This window comes from Bombus flavifrons, chromosome 12, assembly GCF_040668555.2.
Source record: "Bombus flavifrons isolate JBK064 chromosome 12, iyBomFlav1_principal, whole genome shotgun sequence".
NCBI classification, from domain to species: domain Eukaryota; kingdom Metazoa; phylum Arthropoda; class Insecta; order Hymenoptera; family Apidae; genus Bombus; species Bombus flavifrons.
Window position 1 is genome coordinate 4582141 of NC_138453.1, and position 24625 is coordinate 4606765.

The 24625-nt window shown below is 34.9% G+C and overlaps 2 protein-coding genes and 1 long non-coding RNA gene across 3 annotated transcripts in view; 2 read left to right on the plus strand and 1 right to left on the minus strand.

Moving 5' to 3' along the window:
* The window catches only part of Glurb (metabotropic glutamate receptor B), a 323110-nt gene that overhangs the window by 161476 nt on the left and 137009 nt on the right, over positions 1 to 24625 (plus strand). The window lies entirely within an intron of this gene.
* The window catches only part of LOC138185788 (uncharacterized), a 273806-nt gene that overhangs the window by 147705 nt on the left and 101476 nt on the right, over positions 1 to 24625 (minus strand). The window lies entirely within an intron of this gene.
* The window catches only part of LOC138185787 (metabotropic glutamate receptor 1-like), a 50044-nt gene continuing 48934 nt past the window's right edge, over positions 23516 to 24625 (plus strand). The window contains exon 1 of the mRNA XM_069124984.1: positions 23516 to 24031. The gene's annotated coding sequence lies outside the window, so the exon portion shown is untranslated. The remainder of the gene's footprint in view (positions 24032 to 24625) is intronic.

The window sequence follows — 24625 nt, forward strand, 5'->3', positions numbered from 1 at the left end:
GAAAATCTGCTTGACAATTCCAAGTAAAATCTACTACATTGAAAAAAATTGTCGAATATAATGGAAATTATTAGAAAGAATGATGAGAGAACCAAAGAAAATTCCAAAATTTTCCGGCAAATTTGATACATTACAATTTTAAGAATCAATGGCACTTCTGCTGACAGTCGAATAAATTTTCTAATTAAATAAAAATCTAATCACGAATGTACCCAATTAGCTCTATTACTTGCTACACAATTTATAATCTACGTGGTCTCATCGCTTAAAGGTTGCTGCGAATGGATACTCTTTCTAAGTACGTCTCATCGAAATCTAATAATACTTATTTTTAAAGAAATTTTTCTTTTGATGTCTCCAGTCCAGATCAGTCGAATCTAATTGACAACTTAAATTATGTTATTTGAATAATATGTAAAAGTCATATTAAAAGTTGTTAGTTATTGCACTAAATTGATTAGGCGTGCGCTACTATGCACAAGTGTGGTAGAATTCGTGAGAATTGAACTTGTATTTGAGCTTAAATAATAATATTCTAACATTTAATCATTTGTGTCTCAAATTCTTCTCTATACTTCCTCTTCTTTAATCATTTCGTTCATTCTCGTTTTCTATTTCCTTTCTCTGTATTTATGGTTCCGTATATCATTATATATCAGTGTTCTTATTTTCTAAATTTGATTTTTATTGTATTTTATTTTCAATACATGCTTCCTATATTCTATAATCTACAGTAAATAATAATAGTAGTGTAAGAATAACAACACCGTTTATTCCGTGGAAGTGGAACGTCTGAGAAATATCGTTTCTTACTACTTGTGCTCAATTGACCATTCAATCCCAAACATTTAACACCTCGACGAAGTGATGGTCGATGTAATGTACCTTACATTTTTATATGTTCGCATCCCTGGTTACATTTGCTGACGCAATCTCGTTGGTATTCAAGACGGTAACAGGTTTTATTTTAATACTTTTACAAGCAGCACTTAGAACATGTGTATGTGGATATTCGCCTATACCGACGCGAAAGTGTTGTTATTCCACTCTCGTTTATGCTCTTTATTCGTTCTTTTCTAACATTCCTTTGTTAACGCAAAACGTGTATATAAATTGTACACAGGAAACATACATTACTTCGCGCTATAAATATTTAAAAGTTACTTTTATTTGGCTACCAAGAATATACATAAACTATAGAACGAAACATGAAAAATGAGGAAGACTTTTTTATAGAATACGTGTTTTTCGGTGAATAAAAAGGAACTTTTATGTCACGGCACGTAATAAATACTAGTCGAAGAATAGCATACACGCAATGGAGAAAGTAAGAAAGTACTATTAAGCACAGGTCATGAAGCACGTTATCCTTTTCTTCCATTTTTGAGAAAGGCTGTATGAAGGAAGTGTGTATTATTTCGATTTTTGAAATGTCCATCATTAACGCTTGTCTTGTTAACACTCTGTTCTTGAAATTCTATTTTATTTAAGAAAAGAAGTTCTAGAAGCTAAGAAATAATGTGGTATACTTTTTCAAATACGTAATTTAGATTCATTAGAAGACCTATGCAAATAAATTATGCATGTGATCAAATAAATTTAACTGCAATGCAGTGATAAATTATTAAACTGGGGATTAAAAAATATACATGAGTATATATATTCCGACTCATATAACTAAACTGCGAATTTTTATGCGTTTCAAGAATTTTTAAGTGCAGAATTGCGCAGAATGAATATAATATGAAAAAATATATAAAATATCCAGAGTACAGTATTTTTTGTAATAAAATACTTGGTAGGTTAAACACGTTTCCATTAAGGTTCTGCATTTTTAATCATATTTTCGAAAATATGGATTTGCATAACATCTGCAATCTACATATAACGTTACAACAAATTGATAAAAACTAGCAAATAACATATATATCATTAAAGTTTGAATATTCATCTTATTGAAAAGCTGATGAGAATTGAAACATACCTATATTGAATAATGATGATTGAAAAATTCAAATAACAATTAACCACATATTTTCCACGAACCTAATGAGATTTCCATCCAGTGTGAATTATACAGATGCAGGGATTGAAGTTAATAACGACATGGAGATAAAATCACGGAAGATTTGTGTAATAGAACCTTCGCTGCTGAATGTTACAATGCAACTTTCTGACCTAGTTCCCAAGTTCTACCAATGTGTTAAAAATATTTGAAAATCCCTAATTTTCCTCATGTTACTCTTACCTATGTTCTAATGAATATTAATGAGCGTGTTCAAAAGCGAAACAATACGCTGCATTTTCTAATTACGTGTAGAATTACAACGTAGCAACTGTTTCACAGTGGTAATGCAATTATGCGAGTACTTCTCGAGGTGCAGTTAATTAGCATTAACAGGATAGATAATAATCGATGTTTCGAACATTCCACTAATTACTATTTCCTAAGATAATTTTGCGTAAAAGGAATGTTTCCTACTCAACGAATTATTTCATTCTCTATACAAAAGATATAATACGCAGTAAACTCTGAATATAAAATGTAATAAACACTCAACAACTCGATAGATAATATCAATATTTCATAAATTTATAAATGTATTACTATTTAGATATATTCTTAGGTATACGTCGATATATTTACTGCTATTTCGCTAGTTCTACAAGAAAAAAATGTTTTCTTATCCACGAAATATTTTGTTATTTCATTTATTCAATAAATATTACATACACAATAAACCTTGGAAATAAAATGCAGTAACCAATTAACAATTTCATCGACGTTACTGCTATTGTTTCGACAAACAATTATATATGTATATGCGTTTAGGTATTATTTCGAGTGATAAAAGGTATTCGCAACGACTAATCGTTGAATAACTACTTTCCTAATTGTTTGTATAAATTGGAAACATCTGGTTTGTTTCAGTAACACGTGAAGATATACGCGAATAAATTAACTACAATTCGCCTTATTTCCCCGCCAATATCCAATCGATATCGGAAAACACGAACTCTTGATTACGAGCTTTCTTTTCATTACGCTTACATACGAATGTTGTTATTATTCGCGTGTAAACGAGGATGATCTTAAATACGGATTAATTTCCACCGAGAAACACGAATTCTCGGACTGAGGTTGCACACAAATACGCGAAGATAACGCTCGTGCGAGGAATGAATGCAGTTATTTGTTACGAGTGTTTCTAGATGAGCAATCTGTGCCACCTAACACAATTATTGCTAAAGATGCATGTATTGTATCCCTTTAAATTTATTTCACAATTTAAATCTTTTCCAATCTTTTAAATCTTTCTTCCAATTTACCTTTTTAAAAACTTTGTAGTCCTTTATAATCGAATAAATCATTAGTGAAATTGTTATTTCTCCACGATCGATGTTTTTTCGAACTGTTCATCAGTTTTATTATTTATGGCATCGTTAATGCTTGTTAATGCATTATCAAGTTTGAATGTTCAATATATCGTCCGAGGAAGCGAAAATGATATTTATTTTGATCCTGATTCCATTTTAAGTGCATGAAATGATCAAACCAAATAGAAAATGATGGTGAAATCGAAGTGAAGCTCGTAGAAAATCTGTTAGAAGAATAATAACCGTTTTGTTTGAATTTTCTATATTTAGAACAAATGGTGTGAATTCTGTTTTATAGAAATGACAAGAATTGAAAAGAAACAATAAGAAATTGTGAAATTTCTGGTTTGTCCGTGTAGAAGCAAAATATTTCTGCATTTCTGTTACGAGCGTTTTTCTCTTTTTCCATTCGCGTTGCTTAAAAGCACGCCACTAACATTTCGTAACTAATAAATTATTGGTAGGTGTTCTTTCAAATGTTTTCTCTTGTGCAGCTATTTTAAGAATGTACTTTGCAGCACGGATCGCGTCGCGTAAAAGCAGGGGTCGATCTCGTTTGTGGAACAAACGTTTGAAAAAATTCAAGCTTCGAATTAAAGGAACTTTCGTAATGAAAATAATTACGCGATTGAAAGCACAAAATAAATTTTGAATCTGATATTCTAAAGTCAAACCTGGAAATTGAAACTAAATCGACGAAAATTATTATTGAAAATGAATGAATGAAAAGATGGTTAATAAATGTTACTCTCAATTAGGATATAAAATTTAAAGTTCTTCAACTAGTCAGGAGCTCGCTAAATTTATTAAGATAAAGTACCACCTTTCAGTTTATCATTTTATCTTATAAAATTGTATAAAAATATTTTTTCGAGAAGTCTTCAATTTTTGCATTTATAATGAAGTATTAAATTTATAAAATCCCACGCCATATGAGGTGACATTATAGTACAAGATAACAAGTGCACTTTAAAGGGTTAAAGAAGGAAATACGTCAGCGTTATTGAGTTTTTTAAGGATCCCAATTTTGCCCCCTATAACGTAATAACGTAACTTTTCTTCTGTAGAGGAAATATATCATTCTAGAATATAATTTTAACAACTTTGAAAATACAATTCAATGATCAATAAGTGCACCTTTATTTATGAATTGTTTTTCGTGTACTCGCAGTAGGTAGAATAATCCATGCGCAGTCAGAGCATTGACTAGTAACTTAAGCGTTCTTGTATTTTATACTACTATTTTTATAAATATGGTAGGTTAGACTGCAGTAATTTATATACCAAGCTTTATTTAAGAATTATTTTTGACGCGACGTCACGGTAAGTAGAATAATCGGCTCATAGTCAGACATACTGAAAATACCAATTTATACGTTTTTGCACTCTATATTTGGAAGAGATATTGCTCAGAATAAGAAAGATTTTTCTCCTCTACCTGTATGATGATTTAACCATCGAAATGGAAACAAAATTTTCATATAACACATCAAAGATGCAGGCTATCATTCTAACGTCAATCGAACGTTAATTAAGATCAAATAAAAAGATGTCAAAGAAAGAGGAATAGAGGAGTATATTGCATAAGAACATTTTCGTGCACGCCTATTAGCACGTGAATGATGCTTGAAATATTCCATAAACGGGCTACTAGAGAATCCGTCTCTTGTCAAACGATCCTTCGTTGAGTCGTCGACACTTGACCCGTAGCAGAGGGCCAGTCATGCGAAAAAAAAAAAAAAAATAAAAACGGTCGTATACTTTGTATTTACGAACACGATGAGGCCGGAGAAAATTATGAATTTAGTCGATTTTTACAGCAAACCAAAAAATAAGCAACGAAACTTTTTATATCTGTAAGCCAGAAGAAGGAGGATGAAATATCAGAAATACTTGGATAAAAGTAACACGAAGCAAAGCCTGGGAGACAAATGGAGGAGCTTAAACAAATATTAACAAATACGGTATTTCCGTCAATACGGGGATTGACACTCGTTGAACAAAACAAAACTCGTATCGCTGCAAAATAGTAGATTGTTCGGTTATAAAACATACGGGAGGACCAAGCTCCATCGGATGATAAAAAAAATCGTTAAATGGATAAAATCGAAAAAAATCCAGAAATTCTAATTGAAAATAAATAAAACAAATAAGTTAAAAAAGTAATATTTTTCGTCGTCTATTTTCGCGAGAGAAACATTTAACGATGTTTCCTATAAATCGAAATTTTCCAGCTTTAAACCGGTTATATATTTTGCCAGTGTGCACGATTTCAATTCGATAGAGGTTTAATTGAATTTTTCGTTTCCGTATATTGCGTAAAAACGTGAGTATGCGTGCAGAATATTGAGCATATACAGAGTGTATTTAGGCTAATCAATAGTCAAACTATATCGATATATTGCATGGTTATAACTAAGTAAAAAAATTGTACAGTGATAAATTATTTAAAAATTTATGAAAAAGATCATATAAGACTCCCAATATCGTCTCCAATGTCAGTGTCCTTGACTTCTATGTGCGGATAACTTGAAAAAATAAAGATACATCAAACAAGTATTGACACATCTGATGAATTAATACAAATAGTTGACTGTTTCATTGAGACGAAACAAAATCAAAATAACTTCACGAGGTAGTAAGTTCAATTTCTCATTACTGTCAATTTTTCGATGATAGAAATAGCAAACATATTGTAACGAAGGATTAATTTCTAATGGTGATATCGTATATATAGCTATTGTTCATTTTCGGATTCGTTTCAAATTTTTCCAACATATATAGTTGTTTCTCGTTATAGTGCTAATAAAATTTCAAAACGTTTTATACAATACATAGAGTACATAAAAAATTTCTAGAAATGTCCGAATATGTTCATGAACCATTGTATATAACACTTTTTCTTAATTTAACCCTTAGAATATACTGAAAATATTTGGTTGTTAAATCCTACGACACTCTATATATCGAGTATTTTATTTCAACATATTATTTGTCGAACGATTGGAGAATTGTACGATCAATGGTCTCTCGACACAGGAATATTTAAACGCAACCGTGGTTTATGTAGAGGAAACATCAAACACAACCGTACTCCTTTTGTGCCAATGAAATCGACTATATACGCGTCGGTTATTGAATAAAATCTCAGTCGTGTTTCGCTAAACTCGTTTTATTGGATCCAACCGAAAGAGGAGGGAGAACGAAGAAAAAAAAAAGGAATAATCACTGCGGCTAAAATTTTTACACTCTCGTGACGCGTCTCTCGCGAGTTTAATTAAATCTGAAATCATTCCTCTTCGCTTATTGATTTTCGATATTAAAAAGGTATAGATTTGTTAATCGACGAAGGCTATTAGAATATAACTTTTTATTCACTGACCAATACAATTTCCTATCGAAAATTTATCAAAATATTATCATCGTACTTTATATAAATTAATGTTAGTTTTTACACAAATACGATGATGGAATTAAAAATAGAATAAATTACGCACAATATAGAGGATAATTCGACATGAAAATGGACAGTTTAGTTAAATATTTTAAAGCAATTTTACGAATTAAATGCTTGAAAATTTCCTTTGGCAGATTGAAATATGAAAATAATTCGATATATTTAAACAGGTAGAAAAATTTAACATTTTACAATTATTTCTGCTTTTAAAATATATTTTTGATATATTTAACATCTAGAAAAAGAAACAACTTTTTACAATTGCATTACAAGATACAAGTGTATCTGTACGTGTCTCCAATACATTTAACATCTAGAAAATGAAGAATATTTTACAGCTACTACTTCACCTTTTACAGTTACCAGTAATTCTCTTAACCACATTGCTACATGCAAATCCCTCTAAATATCGATTATTATTTATTAAATAAGCGCATGTATGTGTTTTTCATAACATAAAATTATTTCTCTTCCTGTTTGCATGTGATTATCATATCAATTAAATAAAATATTTAAATACTCCATATTGCATCGCATAAAATGATTAAGTGTTACATAAATAATCTGAAAGATTCTTCAATTACAATATTACAATTTTAACATGATATATTAATATCATATTGTAAAAAAGAAATGAAAATATTTCGCCATACCAATAGATAAATTTTCCAGTAAACTAAACTGTCATGCAACGAGACCAAGATAACTCTAGACGAAAAGATATAAACATTGCATCAAAATTGATTTAACTCTAATTCGGAACCCCAAACTTTACAAACTTCAGAGGAGAACAAATTATAATTGTTGAAACCTTGTAACAAGGCATGGACTTAATATCATTTTTATACTATTATATTAACATAAAAAAATGTTTATCATTGGAAGGAATGAAAAATTTAGTACGGAAATTATGTAAAATGTCATTCTTTTAAGAAAGAGTACACAGCACGTTCTGGCTGTAGATTCAGAGTTATATGTTCATCTTCATTTGTAACGAAATAACTTTCTCGTAAAAAGAACCCTAGGAATCCACTAGTATTTAACGAAATAACACGTTAAAACGAATTCTCAACACTGAAAGGTCGAACCGTCGATAGTCTGGAAATTCGCCTCACCTATGGTAATTATAGATAAGAAAGAACACGCTCTATTGAACCGGATCGTTGATTATACCTTGAACATCGGCCAAACACGTTACCAAGCGAAACTTTCGATAACTCATACCGATCTGCGTGAACTTTTTCCTTTTCTATGAGAAGCTTCACAGGTGCAGATATTTGATTTTCAAGTCTTTTACAAACGGACACGGAATATCTAAAAGCGAAAGAGGGTGGGACAGATTAAGGGAGAGAAGAGCGAAAGGGTGTAATTACTCGCGAGTTTGTGGCCCGTTTGTGAAAAAAATAACCCTGTAGACTTTTCTCATCGTGTAAATATACCGGTCTTTGGCTGTTGTAAAGGATAATATTCACTTACAGTATCAGGGGATAAGAAGCGAACGCTCTTCTTAATAAACTCGCAGGCAACGTGTTCTGGGACGACCTCAGGATACGCGCCTTGTTCTTTATACCCGTCCCTTGCGAAATCCTCTCCAGTCATTAAAAGACCGGCTAACTTTCTTCAGAATTTTTATCCCCCGGTCAAGTGTACCGAAAGGAAAGCTTCGTCAAGCGGTTGTAACGAGCTAACAATAAACCGTCCTACAAACTGTAATACAATTCTATTGTGAAAACGAAATGTACTGGGTGTTATATACCATTATGTGTGACAATATACGACTAAAGGAGACTAAATATACGACGAAGACTAAAGGAGAAGAACACAATAAGTTACATTTTTTGTTTGAAGGTTATAGGAGAAAGATGCGATAACTGTTCTAATTTACATTTAGAAGTATTCAATTTTTAGATTTTAAACTTTCACGATAGCTAAATGACATATTTATGAGTATTCACTTTTGGGTTTTAATCGTACTTTTATTAGTCAATTGTGTACGTTCCAATATTCTATGAACATTTCTATTCACTTCTTCAGAGCTGAAACAAGGCAACGCGTTTTACAGGCCTGCTTCGAAGAAGTGAACTGGAATGTTCGCTAAATGCTGGAACAAAGCGCAAGATACTAATAAAGCTACCATTGAAACCTAAAGAACCACAAGCTTTTTCTATACTCTTGTTCATTTCTTGATTTTAATATTGCGTTGCAAATAAATAGGGAAATTTTAATACAAGTGGATTGAAAATGAAGATAACTTGTTAAATTCGAAGATAGTAAATCAGTTTAACAGTAGCTGGGTATAATTGGCGAAACAAAAGATATTCTAATATTGTGACGATCTTCGGTGTTCCGAATATTATATTCCAATATCATGAATATTTCAAATATTTCGTTCTACTCAAAGTTAAATATAAAGTCAAATAAAAAGATAAGTTTGGTACCATGAGACTGATGGGTGACGTATTTATACTTTAGACTCATCTTTTTCTTCCGAAATAAGATCGAAAAGTGCATACATGAGATCGAGATCAACTTTCGTAAGATTTAACACATCAACGGAACGAAATCCCGAGAGAAGCGGTACAAGTTTTAGTAAAAACCTAGAAACGAATCTCATCGAGTGAGTTCTTCCCTTCGCTGGTTCCACTTAATATCGGAACATCCTTTTTCCCAAACTTTTTCCCCTTTCGACCGCGGAAACACGCCCAGTTTTTATTCTCGTAGATTCGCGCGTGCAAATATCCAGAAAAATCAAGGAATATTGGATGGTTACTTCGAGCAAAAAGGAACGTAGAGGGAAAGGAGCATTCCCGGTCAAAATCCTCGCTCGGATGAAATTAGATTTTCAAATTTTAAAGCTGAGATCTCTGTGTGGCTCGGTTCTGTTCCCACCGGATCCTACCTAAACGTGATATCGGGGAAAAAATCCTTTTATAGAAACTAGCAGTGAATCCCACTGTAAAAAGTATTGGCAACTATCACCGGATATTGATAGGGACAATAAGTAAGTTGTAGCTCTCGAACGAGGTCAAATCTACGACCTTCTCCTTCGATCTATTACGAATCTACCATATTTTACTTTCATTCTCTACATCGAGTTTAACTATTTTCCGTTTTTTTTTGGTAACGAAGTTCTCGATCGCTATTGGATTGCAGATGTTCACGTATTTTTATATTTGGTAATTATTAGAAACTTGTAGTTATTATTATTACAAAAATATATAAAATTTCCCAAGCAAACGTCTGGTTATAACATCTATAATGTGAAACAAATTTTTAATTAGATTGCATTTCTTTAGTCACATTTGTAAGAATATGAATTTATATAAAAATCTACAGTCTAATAATTATTCGCGTTAAGATCAGGAGATTGATCAATTCGACTAATTTCAAAATGATTCTTCGTAACCGTGGTCATTGCACAATTGAATAGCGCTTAAGTCCGAAGGACCATCCGAGTCGTGAATTTTCATTATTATGAATAATTGATTCTGAATAGTGATAGTGACGTGAACTACAGAAGTTCAACTTCTTCCCTCGGCAATGGCTATTTTTCTCCTGACCTTTACTCGAAATTGAACTATCTTCGTACAATTTATATCATTTAATATTGCACACTGTAAACGATGGAGGAAAACAAATATATAATGAATAAAATGTAATTATTACACCAGATCCTTTGACATTTGAATAATGTAAATATTCTTCCATAAAGGATTAACGAGGTCGATGAGGTATTATATCAAATATGTTAGTAATTAATGCATCCGTCAAAGAATGGTTGAAACAGTAGATATTATGAATGTAACGATCAATGTTTAATTTCGAGATGAATTTCGTCTAAAGAGGACTGATAATTATTGAAGGAGTGGCTAAAGTCTAAGAGAAGGTGTCGAAAACCGTCAGGAAGCGGACTGAATGGAAGTCGATTACTAGATATTCACGGTTGACAGCTTAACGACTGGAGTTATCTCACGGGTGTATTATAGAAATCGTACCAGCGAGCACGCAATTCCATGGCAAATGACTCTTCGTTGAATCTCAAGGCCGGCAGAAATTTCTAACCACTCCATCGGGAGATTCTTAATTTTATCCGACGTGTCCGACGATCGCTTCTATTAAAAAGGGGAATATAGAAATTTACAAATTATTATTATCTTTATTTCTTTTTCTAACAAATTCGCGATAAAAGATTTTTAATTCCATCACAAGATAACAATGTAACTAGATACAAAGATTAACTACGGATTTTGATTAACACGGAATCTAACAATTTTGCAACTAGTTTGAGAAATAAGTTTCTTCTATTTAAGAACTTCTATCTAAAGTTTGTAAGAGCGTATGAACATACGTCTGTTAAGATGAAAATCGGCCTGAAATAAGAGACACAATGTGGATTTCGAAAGGATGGTCGATAAGACGCAGTAGACTACTCGTTTGACCAGGGACCCGCCTATACTACTTAAATCAGTAATTCTCGAGATACCCAGCCATATAAAGCACCTGTACAACATACCGATTACCTTAATCACTATTATTACTATTCTATCAACGTTTCATACGAAGGAGCGATAGATTTTTATCGAATGGCTGAAGAAGCTATGGAACAGAATTCAAGCGATAGAAAAATATTTATGAAACTCGATGTGAAACGTTATCAGTATCTGAGATTATAGTATGAATGAAAAATTCACAGCAATTTAGTTTTAAGAAACAAAGGAAGAATATACAGGTGCAAGTTTCAATGCTTGTGAAAAATGCGTACATGAATGACAAATTAAAATCAGGGAATTATCAATTAATCAGAGACAGAGTGAAGTGTCAGCAACTAAAAATCAAGAACAAAGTGTCTGAATGTGTTTTATTATCAATTTATTGGTTACAAATTTTATTAATGCTCGATGAAGGCTAAGAACACAAGAGTATCGGCAATGAAAAAGCTTAACTTTTTACGTGAAAAAGGTCAAGTTAGCAACTCGAAAAACCCTAGATCAGTTGTACGATTAAGGGAAGGAAGGATTTCCACAAAAAGATCTGAGTTTTCTTCACGAATCACGCACGATTACACGGTACTCTCCGGCCGGTTAACAACGCCCTTATCTCCGCCCTCTATTGCGAAAATTTATCGGCAAAGCGCAGGTCTTCCGGCACGAATTTCCGAAGGCAGTTCTCCTCATTCTCTACGGATCTCCTAAGTAACTACGTAAAAACATGTCTAATCTATTTTCCTCCGGCGGCGTGAATGCGAGCCGATTTCTAACGTGTCCGGAACAGATTTTCTGGCCGACCTTAACGAATAGGGTTGCTAGTCCTACTTTTGTTCGTATGTCACTCGCCTTTCTATTCGTAGTCATTACGTATCAAACATGAACATAAAAATTATTCTTCCCTTTCTTTTTCTCTTTTACGAAAAATATTTGTAAAATTGTTTGGAGTTTAATAGAATTTACAGTCGCCATGCAAATGTGACGTCTTTCACATGCTAATAAATTTGTGAAAATATAAAATGTAAAAGGAAAATATGGGTCATAATTATAACAACATACTTATTGTGTAGATAAATATAAAATATAAATCATAAATATTTTCCGTAAAATTGATGGATACTAATCATGTGGAAAAAGTAACATTTTATTTTTATAGCAACCAAAATGAATTATACAATACGAAGATATTTTATTGTTGCAATTCATTGTGCAATTGATTATTGCGAGAAATTTTTCATCGGGATGAAATTAACAATATTCCATGCGAGTCTATTCCATTTGAGTTTCTCTCTTCGAACACGTGAATATTATTGCGACGCAAATATCGCAATGAGATACGATACAATTATGTTAACAATTTGATAGTGCGAGATAATTGACCAATTTAACCACAGAAATAATTAGAGGCCTTGTTTATAGTAAGCTATACTACGCGTTGAGAAAGCGGTTTCAAGGAAATTACTTTCCTTGAAAGAACCGTACGACGGAACAGTAAAATAAAAAAGAAAAACGGAGGCATATTTCAAAGCAAATATCGCAGGCCGTAAAAAAGTTCTTTAACACAAGCGTTACTGGAGATCCAGTTTCAATTTCCACTTTGAAACTTCGCTTGATGCCTTCGTCAACTATTAATCCTTTAATTCGTTTACACTCCATCTGACAATTTGCTTAAACACTCTTCGACAGATTGTTGATAAAATCAACAAGAAGCACTATTAATTTCCCTTCACTCTGTTCGATTACTAACCACTCGGCAGCCCTTCTAGAGCAAAACTTAACCAGCCATCAAATATCGATACGTTTTCGATTAATTCCCATTACGAACTGACCTTAACCTCAAATGATCTCGAACTAAGTACTGAATTTCTTGAAACTTCCGACAAAGTATCTATAAAAGGTTAGTTTGGACACAGTTGACGCCAACTACCCGAAGAAGCTTTTTCCAATATACTTAGTTATCACTTCCATGATTCTCTGGAGGGATGGTTTCCTTGGAGCGAGAAAGGCAGAGGGAAGAAAGGGGCGACAGCCCTTGGATGCTTCGCGAAGCAATCCAGATAATAATGTCGGTCGTCTTTTACGCTCGTTCCCAACTGCCAACCACGATGGCCAACATTGTTACGCGATATTTATTACAACCGCTATTAGGTTGTAAATCGTGGCAGACCACGATACGGTATAATTGCCTTTCTTATTTATTACGTTACAGCTATGTATGTACACGTGTTAGGCTTAACCAAGTTAAATTCGATTCAGGGATTACGAATTTGTTTGTCAAACGATTCATTTTAACGAATATACAGCGGCTACAAAGAATATCTGAACGCCATTGTATTTTTAATAGCATTTACATAGTAATTAGTTAGGTTCAATTACTTTAGGTACATTAACACGTTAACTGAGACACGATGGTTTCTAAATCTTTTAGAATGATTCGAGTAAGATAAATTTTATGGTGGAAAAAAATGTTCAACAGTGTGAATGATTTTGATGTTATGGTGATAATAATAACTGTGATTAGTAACAAAGTAGATATCAGATCAATGCAAGCAACTGTGATTAATTATAACTGCTGCTTTACAGAAAAACAAGATTTCGAATTATACATGTAATATCGTGATATAATATATTTACAAGGAATGGATGATACAGATGTTGATTTGACAGAAAAGACGATTGTAGCTCAACCTGAACTATTCACACCAAACATACAGAAAACAGCACAATTAAATAATTAGATAACGACTCGACTTTTTACAAACTGCCATCCACACTCTCTCGGTAACGCCACTCGCCAACAACTGACTCCTGATTCCCCCTCTTTTCCGTCGCTTGGCAACCGCTCGTGGGCAAGATCACGTAGGCCTACTCTTTCCAAAACTACGCGATAGAAAAAACAAACGCCTAACGCCTCGGCTCTCGCGACACTTCACGCGGTTCACCCGCCAACTCCCAGGCCTCTCACTCACGATACTACACTCGGCCATCCTGCAATAACATCTGCCCTCAGATGTTGCCTTCTATCTCGCTGTCATCTGATGCGTTTTGCTTCCCTTTCTCTCGCTTCCCGTTTTGCTCTGCGTTTCTCCGCTTCTTTCTCATATTCCTTTTGTTTGCGACGTTCCCGCGTCTCCCATGCTCTCAAACGCTCTTGATAAGCTGCTTCTTTTTCTCTCGCTCTTCTTTCGTTCTTTTTCCTCTCCTTCGCCTCTTCCTCTTCCTCCCTTTCACGCATAATTTCTCTTTCAGTTTTCCTTGCTTCTTCTCTTTCACGTTCTCTTTCTCGTTCCCTGTCCCTTTCCCTTTCTCTATCTCTTTCACGTTCTCTTTCACGCTCTCTTTCGGGGTCACGGTCTCTTTCTCTTTCTCTTTCTCTATCTCTTTCTCGATCTCTATCTCTATCACGATCTCTGTCGCTTCTCTGACGATCCCTCTCTCGTTCCTTAGATCTAGATTTAGACCGCCTTTTGTCTCTTCTACTACTTCCGGTACTACTACTGCGACCTTTATGAGACGTGGGACTACCAAGATCGCCGTCTTGATCGTCTTTAGTGCTACTGCCATCACGCCTGTCTCGTCGCTCTTTTTCACGTTTCTCCCGTTCTTCTTTCTCAACAGCTTCTTTCTTCCGTTTAACTTGAGCCTTCTCCTCCTCCTGCTTCCATAATTCCATCAACTCGTCCACCTCTTTTTTCTCCGAAGGTGCCAATCTTCGCGGCCTTCGAACCACAGGTTTGTCACTCTTTAACACGATTTTTGCCGTTATCCCAACGTCCCGCTTTTTCTCCGGCTTATACCCCTTAATGATATCGCGAATTGCTTCCCGATAATGCGGTTCCTGCACGTGTGTTAGGTCTATTTCATCAGTCTGTTCTATCGCGTTGATTCTAAATATATCCGGCACGTCTTTGTTAGTCTGTTCGTCAAGCCGCAAGAAAGTCACTTCGCCTCGCTTAACCCGTAATTCTACCTGATCCAGAAAATCAGTGCCCAACAACATGCCGTGTTTCGTCAATATTTTGTTCGAAACAACGTGTAAAGTGATTGGCAGTTTATACCCATCAACCAACATTACCTTGGTGAATTCACCCCAGGTCTCATTGCCAGCGGAACTAAGACCGTCGAACTTAAGTTTACATTTACCTAGCGGTGGTGACCCTAACCTCGCATACTCGTCTGATCGAATGAATGTGAGATCACTACCCGTATCCACTAATGCCACAAACCTACAATCATCTATCATCACTTCCTTCATATACTTCCCCTTCTCGGATCTTGACACTACGCAGGTCTCTTTCGGTCGCGCCGTACACCTCGCTGCAACATGTCCAAATCCGCCGCACTCGAAACACCTAACACCTTTTCCTCTCTCCGGACACTTAACACTTAGATGATCCTCACTACCACAAATGAAGCATCTTCTTTTCTTCATTACATCTGCAGATTGACTGAGCTTCTCCTTCTTCTCGGTTTTAGCCGGCTTCACGATCGACTTTACTCTGCGACTCTTCTGCTCTTCGTACATCACTAACCTCTTCCTCAATTCTTTGATTGACGTAGCGCCGTATAATATAGCCTTATTTCTCTCGTCGTCTATTATTCCATCCACTATGTATTCCACCTTTGCTTCCTCCTCTATGTCCACATGGCTGGCTATTTCGAGCATGCGGTACATGTAAGCCAAACATGCTTCATCACTCTCCTTTTTTGTTTCTTCAAGTTTCTGATGTACCTGCCTACTGTTAACTTTCCTCGAAAATTCTTTCACTAGCCCCCTCTTCAACTCATGCCAAGTCCTGGCGTGACACTCGAAGCTCGCGAATATTTTCGCTGATCCCTTCAGCAGCTTCCTCGCGTAGACTGTCTTCTGTCCATCCGACCACATGCACGTATCAGCGACTTCCTCGAACGACTCGAACCATCGTTCGACATTTTCACCTTTGTTGCCACTAAACGACTCTAATGCATCTTCGACGTCTCTGAAACTCAGTGTCGAACCAACACATGCCCTTCGACAATATTCATCACGGTCCTGATACACCCTTCGCGTACCTCTCTTGTGTCTTCTTGCGTATTTTTTGTCATCTTCGTCCTCACTTTCGTCGTCGCTTTCTTCTTCCGACGAAACATCGTTACCGTCCATGGCCGCTTGTAGTCGTGCGCGTAATTCTGCTTTTCTCCCCGTCGTTTTTAAACCCAAACTAGCAAGGCGCTCTTTCAACTCCTTCGTATTCATTTTCTCAACATTTTCGTCTTCGTTACAATCACGCTCAGCTCTCTGTACATTTTCTAAATCTCGTTGACCGGTTGGCTCTTCACCGCCCGTCGCTCCCTTAGGATACGATTGTCCAGCCCTACACGCCCGATTCAGCCTCGCAATCAGCACTGACCTCGCGCCCGATATAGGGAGGTTCATTCGCGCGAGCTTACTTCTCAGCTCCTCCAGCGTCGAACCTTCTTCACCCGACAATCGTTCGTCCCCGACGTTAGCCATTTTTTCACACTACACCAACTTAAATAGTCAACGATATCGTCTTTTACCGCACCGCGTACCGGTAAACTCACAACTAGCGCGAATAGCTCTGTTAAAACGTTTCGTTTTCTGTCTTGTCCAATCCCGGACGAGCCCCCAAAAAATGTAATATCGTGATATAATATATTTACAAGGAATGGATGATACAGATGTTGATTTGACAGAAAAGACGATTGTAGCTCAACCTGAACTATTCACACCAAACATACAGAAAACAGCACAATTAAATAATTAGATAACGACTCGACTTTTTACAAACTGCCATCCACACTCTCTCGGTAACGCCACTCGCCAACAACTGACTCCTGATTCCCCCTCTTTTCCGTCGCTTGGCAACCGCTCGTGGGCAAGATCACGTAGGCCTACTCTTTCCAAAACTACGCGATAGAAAAAACAAACGCCTAACGCCTCGGCTCTCGCGACACTTCACGCGGTTCACCCGCCAACTCCCAGGCCTCTCACTCACGATACTACATACATAAGTTGTATCGAATTATTATTAAGTATGCATAACGTTGTGAAAATTTTACATGTTCAAACCAGAAGCGATTTATATATTATACAATACAATACTATATATACATACATAAATTGTCCACCGTGTCTGACTATATACGCTTTGCTTTCCTTTTCGTCGAAAAATCCCAATAACTAAATCCTCTCCAGCAATAAACTCAAAATCTTTTAACTGCATTACTAATTGATTTCCTAATGTAAGAGAAATTGGCATAGCAGGATGCGTATAACTTAATTGTTAAACATTTTCAAGTTTCTCTTATTTTCGACGCTGAGGAGTAAATATTATAAAAGTTAATCTTAAAATATTTTTACAATGTTTGCAAGTTGTTATAATTTATACCTTACAACTCAACGATTTTCTCTATCTTGTAGAAGTTAAAAGATTGACAATCGTTGAGATAAAATAAATTAAAGATGGGCATGAAGTTTTATAAACATTTTTATCAATCACTATTTAATTAATAAATTTTACCAATTGCAATGTTTGAAAATAATATGATATCAATTATAAATAATTATAAAGATTAATAAATATTCTTAAGTAAGACATTGTAGGAAAGCAATATGTACGAATAGGAAATGTAGGGGTACCAGTGAGGAATGTGTGGTCAGTATCCTAAATTTCACAGAAACCAGATGCAGTGGAGTTGCAGGTATTCATCGCGTAAGCTTGCTGTATACGTCACTTAGAAGCTGACCAATAATTCCTTACTGTAGATGAATTACTATTGCTATAAATATAACGCTACAACCATCGAAGATTAAAACACGGAAACATAAATATTTACATTTCGGGGAAAAAAAGATTTAACAAACGGATATCTCAAAATTAGAGGAAAATAAAAATATATTTTACGGATGAGGTGGATTGTTATACGTGTTGGTTTATTAAAAAAACGAGTGATAAAATTGTAATAGTCAGTGTATATTAAAATCACTTTAAATACAAGTACAGAGATAGTGTATACCGGGTGTAGTCGTCGCTCATTCAATGCTACTGTTCAACTCCATGCACGCTATTTGACTGTATGACTCGCTATAATAATTGTGCTAGAGAGCATTTCGTCTATTTGTATCGACCGGCGGTATTACAAACAGTTCAAATGTAACTCCGGTTGACGATCGCGAATAACAGCGATAATATTTTGTCTGGCATTTGTTTACCTTTAAACCTACCAAACCAAAACAACGTTGGCACTCAATATGAGTTTCTCCCGATTCGAATCTTTCGTTGAATCCTGTGCCGCTACACAAAGGGTCATTCAAATTTTTAGAAATGCAGCACTGTAAATTTGAGGAATTTCTATGAAAAATTACAAATTTATGAAATTCTCGAATTAAATTTTTATATTCCTAAATTAAGTTCGTTCCTTAAATTCGTAAAAAGATTACGATCTGCTTATTAAGATCACTGCAGTTCTAGTATTAGAGTCTTTTAGTTAGAGTCTCGATAACGGACGTATCGTGAAAACTCCAACTATCTAAAGTTCGAGGTAACTTCAATTTCAGGAAACTCTATCTATTTCCAAGTCATACAAACGGAAGGTAACACAAAAAGGTTAAAAAGAAGAAAGTCAAACTGCCTACGGAACAATTTTCTTTCCGTACGCATATAACAAGGAAATGTAATATAGGAAAGTGCAGTTTTCTGTCGTCGAAAATCGATACCACCGATGCTGTATAGTACCCGAATAACACAGTTATGATATTTTCTACGATGCTAATTTACAAATTTCGAGGCGCACCACTTGCGCTCATTTTCCTTCAAACTTTTTTCAACGCGATAAGCGCGATTAAATTACATTAAAAAAAGTGAATAGAAAAAGAAGACAAACGTTCAGAGAGAAAAAAGAGATATATCGGAGAGGGAGTGACAAATCAATTTATCGACTCGAGTAAAAAACTTGATTGTTCGTCATGACTGTCACCGAGCTGTCAGAAGGATTTTTAAAAGCGAATCGTTCGTTACGGGAAAACACATTTTCGCGGTTGAAGGTAAAAGACTGTACCAATTCCCAACTTAATTAAATCGAGAGAGGAAGATAAAGGGAGATAGAAAGAGAGAGAATAAAAGGGAAAGTGATATGGCTATCGCTTAATATTTAAATAACAAAATATAAAGGGTGTCTCTAAATGTATTACTTTCAAAATATTTTTAATATGACAAATCTGTAGAAAGGTGATCGAAAATGTTTGTGGATAGTTTATAAAATTATTTTATGTTTTAAAATTATTCTGATACATGACAAAAGTAATTTTCAGGCACTATACACAGTGTTACAAAAATCATTTTTAATCCATTATATTATTTGTTACGACATTTCCATGCTAAGTAATTAAGTCCATATTAAATTCTAATACTATCAAAATGAAACGTAAAATCTAATAAAAAAATTATTCATTTAAAGATAAGGATACAAGGATACAAATTCTTCTTGTAGCCACCGTATTTCTATCTATGAAAATATAACATTCAGAATTGGTAATACACTAAATTTAAATGAAAAGGATTTTGTTTAAATATATAGCAAAACGAGAAACAAAGAAAAGGCGTAATATATTTTATTGAGATTTATCTATCAAGTACCCTGCACATTCTTACAGAGATTCATCTTTTATGCAATCTTTTAGACGTGAAATGATTAGAAGAACCGTGTAACTGGCTTTATGATACGAAAAACTTCCGACTTCTTTACGAGGATTCATTTTCCGACAAGGAAATCGATCTTAAACTTTCATTAAATAGAAATTAGAGAAAGAAATTTGCTGCATTGAATTACTCGTTTCTTCTTTCTATTTTTTCTATCTCTTTTTCATGTTCTGACAGAAGGTTTATCACGGAAATAGTTTCCTGAAAAATGTGTATGCGGGAAATAAAAATATCTTCTGACCCGAAAATATGTATGAAATGTATATTTAAAAAATACATGGAAAAAGCGATTAAAGTATTAAAGATTCTTTTATTCCTTTTTACAATTATTGTAAGTACAATAACGTAAATGTTAGACTTGTTTTTGAAATTCTGTCAAGAGCATTCATATTTTCATAGCTTCGAATGTGTTAGAATTTTACGAAAAAGAGAAATAACTGGCGAACGAAGGGAAAGAACTAAATTCGAAGAGGCGTTTAAATATGGAAACTCGACTGACGTCTTTTCACCACAATATTTTTAAAATGTCACTTTCCTTCATCGAGTGAATTTTATCGGAGAAATACGTCCCAAGTGAAAATCGAATCGAAATTCTCCACTTTTTTCGATATGAGTGGGAAGAATGACTAATCGAGAGAATTGCAAAGAAAATTATATTAATATTTCTGTCATGTATACTTTTATTATACAGTGGCGAATACAAGAAAGATTAATACATAAGCTGTATGGAAAGATATAGTAATGCATATGTGACGCGATAATAAAAAATATCAGAATACATGACTGTGTCCAATACGATAAAAAATGTTGATTAACTGGGAAAGATGAATTGAATTGTTATTGTGAAAATCAATATTTCAAACGTAATAATTTAGTTAGTCATTGATTGCCTACTTTTAATTCATCACTATATTTTTATTTATAATATAAGATATCAAATTAAATCTGCAGGAACGATACCCATCATATTTAGAATTATTTCGTGGTGATTAATTTTTGATCCTGTAATGGAACGGATTTAAAACTTTAAAATGATCGAGTAACAAATGGAAATAATCACTGACAAGTCACCTACTATCTTTTTAAATAAAATTCAAAAAAACATCTATCTTCCTTCGAAAGTCAAACACTTGCAACTTATCGTATCTGGTAGTGAACATAAAAATTTGTACCAATTTCAAAATAGCTTCCAAATCTTCAAAACGTAAGAAACATATCTTTTTATTCTTTTCTCTAGCAAACTAAGTATGAAAAACGATTAAAGTATTGAAAATCGAAGCCTATTCATCCGATTCGTTAGTGGGTCAAAATCACCCGATTGATCTTGCTATTAAAAAAGAAAAATGGTATAAGAAAGGATAAAACGAGAGAGAAAAAGAGTAGACAGAGTTTCAGGTAATAAAACTAGAAGAGAAGTTCGCATCTAATCTCGGTAAATGCAGGTATATATATATCGCCGGGAGGGAAGTTTCATTAGATCAACCGGAGAACTTCGATTGTTCTAGATCGACGGCGACTGAAAGGTGTAGCGTGCGTGTGCTCTTAGATTTCGAACTATCTCAACAATAGCGCGTCTTCCTGACACAGCTAAACGATTCACCCACCCCTATAATTGGACGCCTGCCGTCAGTTTTGCGCTCACGGATAGTTCCTATTTCGAGAACTGGATCCCGAGTATCGGTACGCGAGACCGGTTAACTTCGATGCCCGAATTTCATGAGAACTCGATACATTACCAACTTCGAAACAGTAAAGCGCAGAGTTCCGTCATTTCCTCGAACAAAACATACTACATACTGATATACTGGTGTACGATATACATATATAACTAAACTGCGTTAAATCCGAAGACTTATATTTTCAATGAGATCCTAGAAATTCATTAGGCTTATTAGAAAGTTCTGTTGCTAAATTTTACTCATACACCTATTACTTGTACACCTATGATTTTATCCAAATATATACAAATATAGAGAATTGTATATTCATTCGTTTATAGCTTTATTTATTCACGATATATTCATTTATATATTTGACAAAATTTATAGTTTACATTATTGAGCATGCTAGAACAACAATAAAACATTATATTAGGTTGTCTGAAAACCGTCTTTCTTTCGCAAACTTATTTTTCACAACAGTGCACCTTCATACAAACGTGAAACCAAGTCTGTGAAATGTCGCGATGTTTATCTCAGCAGAACAAAATGGATCGTACGTAATTCGGCAAAAGAATATAAAACAAAAAACGTCTATTATTTCCTCATAAAACGAAAGAAACTTTTCGGACAACCCAATACAATGCTGAAAAAGATAAATTATTAGTTAGATGGAAGATTATCCTCCGCGAATTATTCTAGAGAAGTTTATAAATGCAGATAAAGCAAAGTAAAATGAAATAAATGATAAAATAAACATCTCGAATGGACTAGGTGTAGGTTACTAGCGTGCAAAGGATTAGAAATCAAGATTACAGTATCAAATTTTGTCTAACACCATGTCGTAGAAGAGAAACTTGTCGTATTAAGTTATACTCCAATATTCTAACGTAGTCCAGTTCATCTTTTACCACTCTCATCCTCTGTAAACTAACATTCTTCGCAAACTATCCAAAAAGAAATTTCAATGAAGAAAAAGTAAAACAGAGTAAAGCAAAGTAGAGTAAACCTAAGGTAGAATGACCCAGTAAATAAACCGCGGTAGAATATATGTGGAATACTTGAGAACAAAGGGTTAGAAACCAAGATCACACTAACAGATTTTGCCTAGCGTTGTTTTACAAAAAGAAAACTCACCCTATCCACTCATTCCTAATATTTTCCAATTCATCTTCCGTCACTCTCATCTCTATAAACCAACTTTCTTCGCGAAGAAGCCAATGTAAAAAAATCCTCAGGCAGAGGAGAAGCAAAGTAGACTAGATCCTATCAATGGCCTATTTCACCCTTATGACCAACACATCCGGTCCCCCGAGGGATTGTTCGAGAAATGAATAAAAGGCACTCTCGTTCTCATTACTTTTTTTCCACATCCTCCTTCATTTTTACCTCTTCAGCACAGCAGTTCCTTATTCGCAATTCTGGCCATCGCAGGATTAGCTTCTAACGTTCGACGACAATAATCTATCGAAGTACTTCTTAAAAGATTAAGGATGGTAGTCAGCAGACGAATGAACCAGTCTTCGAGACTTTTTCTGGGAAAAACAATAAAGGAAATTCAACCTTTCCACTCTTCTGTATTTTTATTACTAGCACGTTTATTTTTCTCTCTAACCTAGGAAAGGAATCGTGATCTACGATTTAAGCGGCTGCTGGTAAGACAATGAAAGAAACAGAGAGGCCTTCGGATAATAGCAGGCGTGAAACACGAGATGACGGTTTGGAGGGAGAAGCAAGAGAAAGGTAGGGTAGTAGGGAACGAAGCAAACGGGGATTGTAGAGGGTGGTGGAGGGTTGATACGTTTCACAGGACGGTAGTGTTGATGCAGTCGCACAGCCAGTCAGTAGCTGCTACGGCACGGAGCCGCGCGCGCGTGCTCCTACTACTCGAGCGGCTTTCTGTGACACGATGTCGGAAAGTCGTGAAATCATGACAGAGAAGTATCAGCTATCTCAACGGAACTGAAACCACCGTCACTAGAGATTCTCTTCTATGCCAGCTCGCGTTTGCGGCTTCGTTTCATTGTGATTCAACCGTTGTAAGAATTTAAGAAACTTTCAGAACATTGACTATCCCTTCGTGGAAAGTACGGAATTTTTATTTCGTTTTATTGTGAGAATTTTATAAGCATAAATCGAGAAACTGTTTGAAATTGAAGACTCCACTGGATGGAAAACATAGGATATCGTATATCGCGGTGTCGTAACTGTGGCTAAAGAAATGTGTAAGAAGAATCAAACAGGTGGACGGAAGGATCAAACCCACGTTTCTCGCGCTTTCACGTTTCTTCTCTGTCTTATCGAAGAATTCTGTCAAATTTCTGTTACTAAATTCTATCAACGCGAAGAAACGTAAGCATCATTTAAATATCCTTTTAAATCGTATGACACATTCGAGGGTGTAATCGTTCGATCCACTAGGAAAAATTCAATATATTAGGAAACTAATGTTCGAAAAAATATTTAGAATACGATTTAGACATCTAAGGAAGAGTCTCTGATTTAACGATCTGCTCGAGAAAAAGTAGAGGACGCGCTGGCTAACGAGAGTCATTGAAAAAAACACAGGAAACGAAAATGAGGAAAAAAATAATTCCCTGACAATTACGGTTAGCAGATGAAATAACGCGAGAACCACTTTGCAAGATTGCTTCTGGGGTTCCTCGGCGATAGAGCTTAACGAGAGAAGACCGGTGAAAAATATCACATTCGTTAAGCGGCAACCGCTTGGTTTTATTGTAATTTGCCGGTGCTCGTTTCGCACGCGAGAACGTTATCCAGGAACCAATTCCATCATGAACTGGTAAATACATTTCGAGAAGGGTAAGACGAGAACACCATTTTGAAATATACTTTTCCACGTTCGTGTAATAATCCCGAAGCAGCCATTGAAAGAATCCTGGAAATTTCTAAAAGGTCCCCGCGTTGATAATTTCCAATTACCGA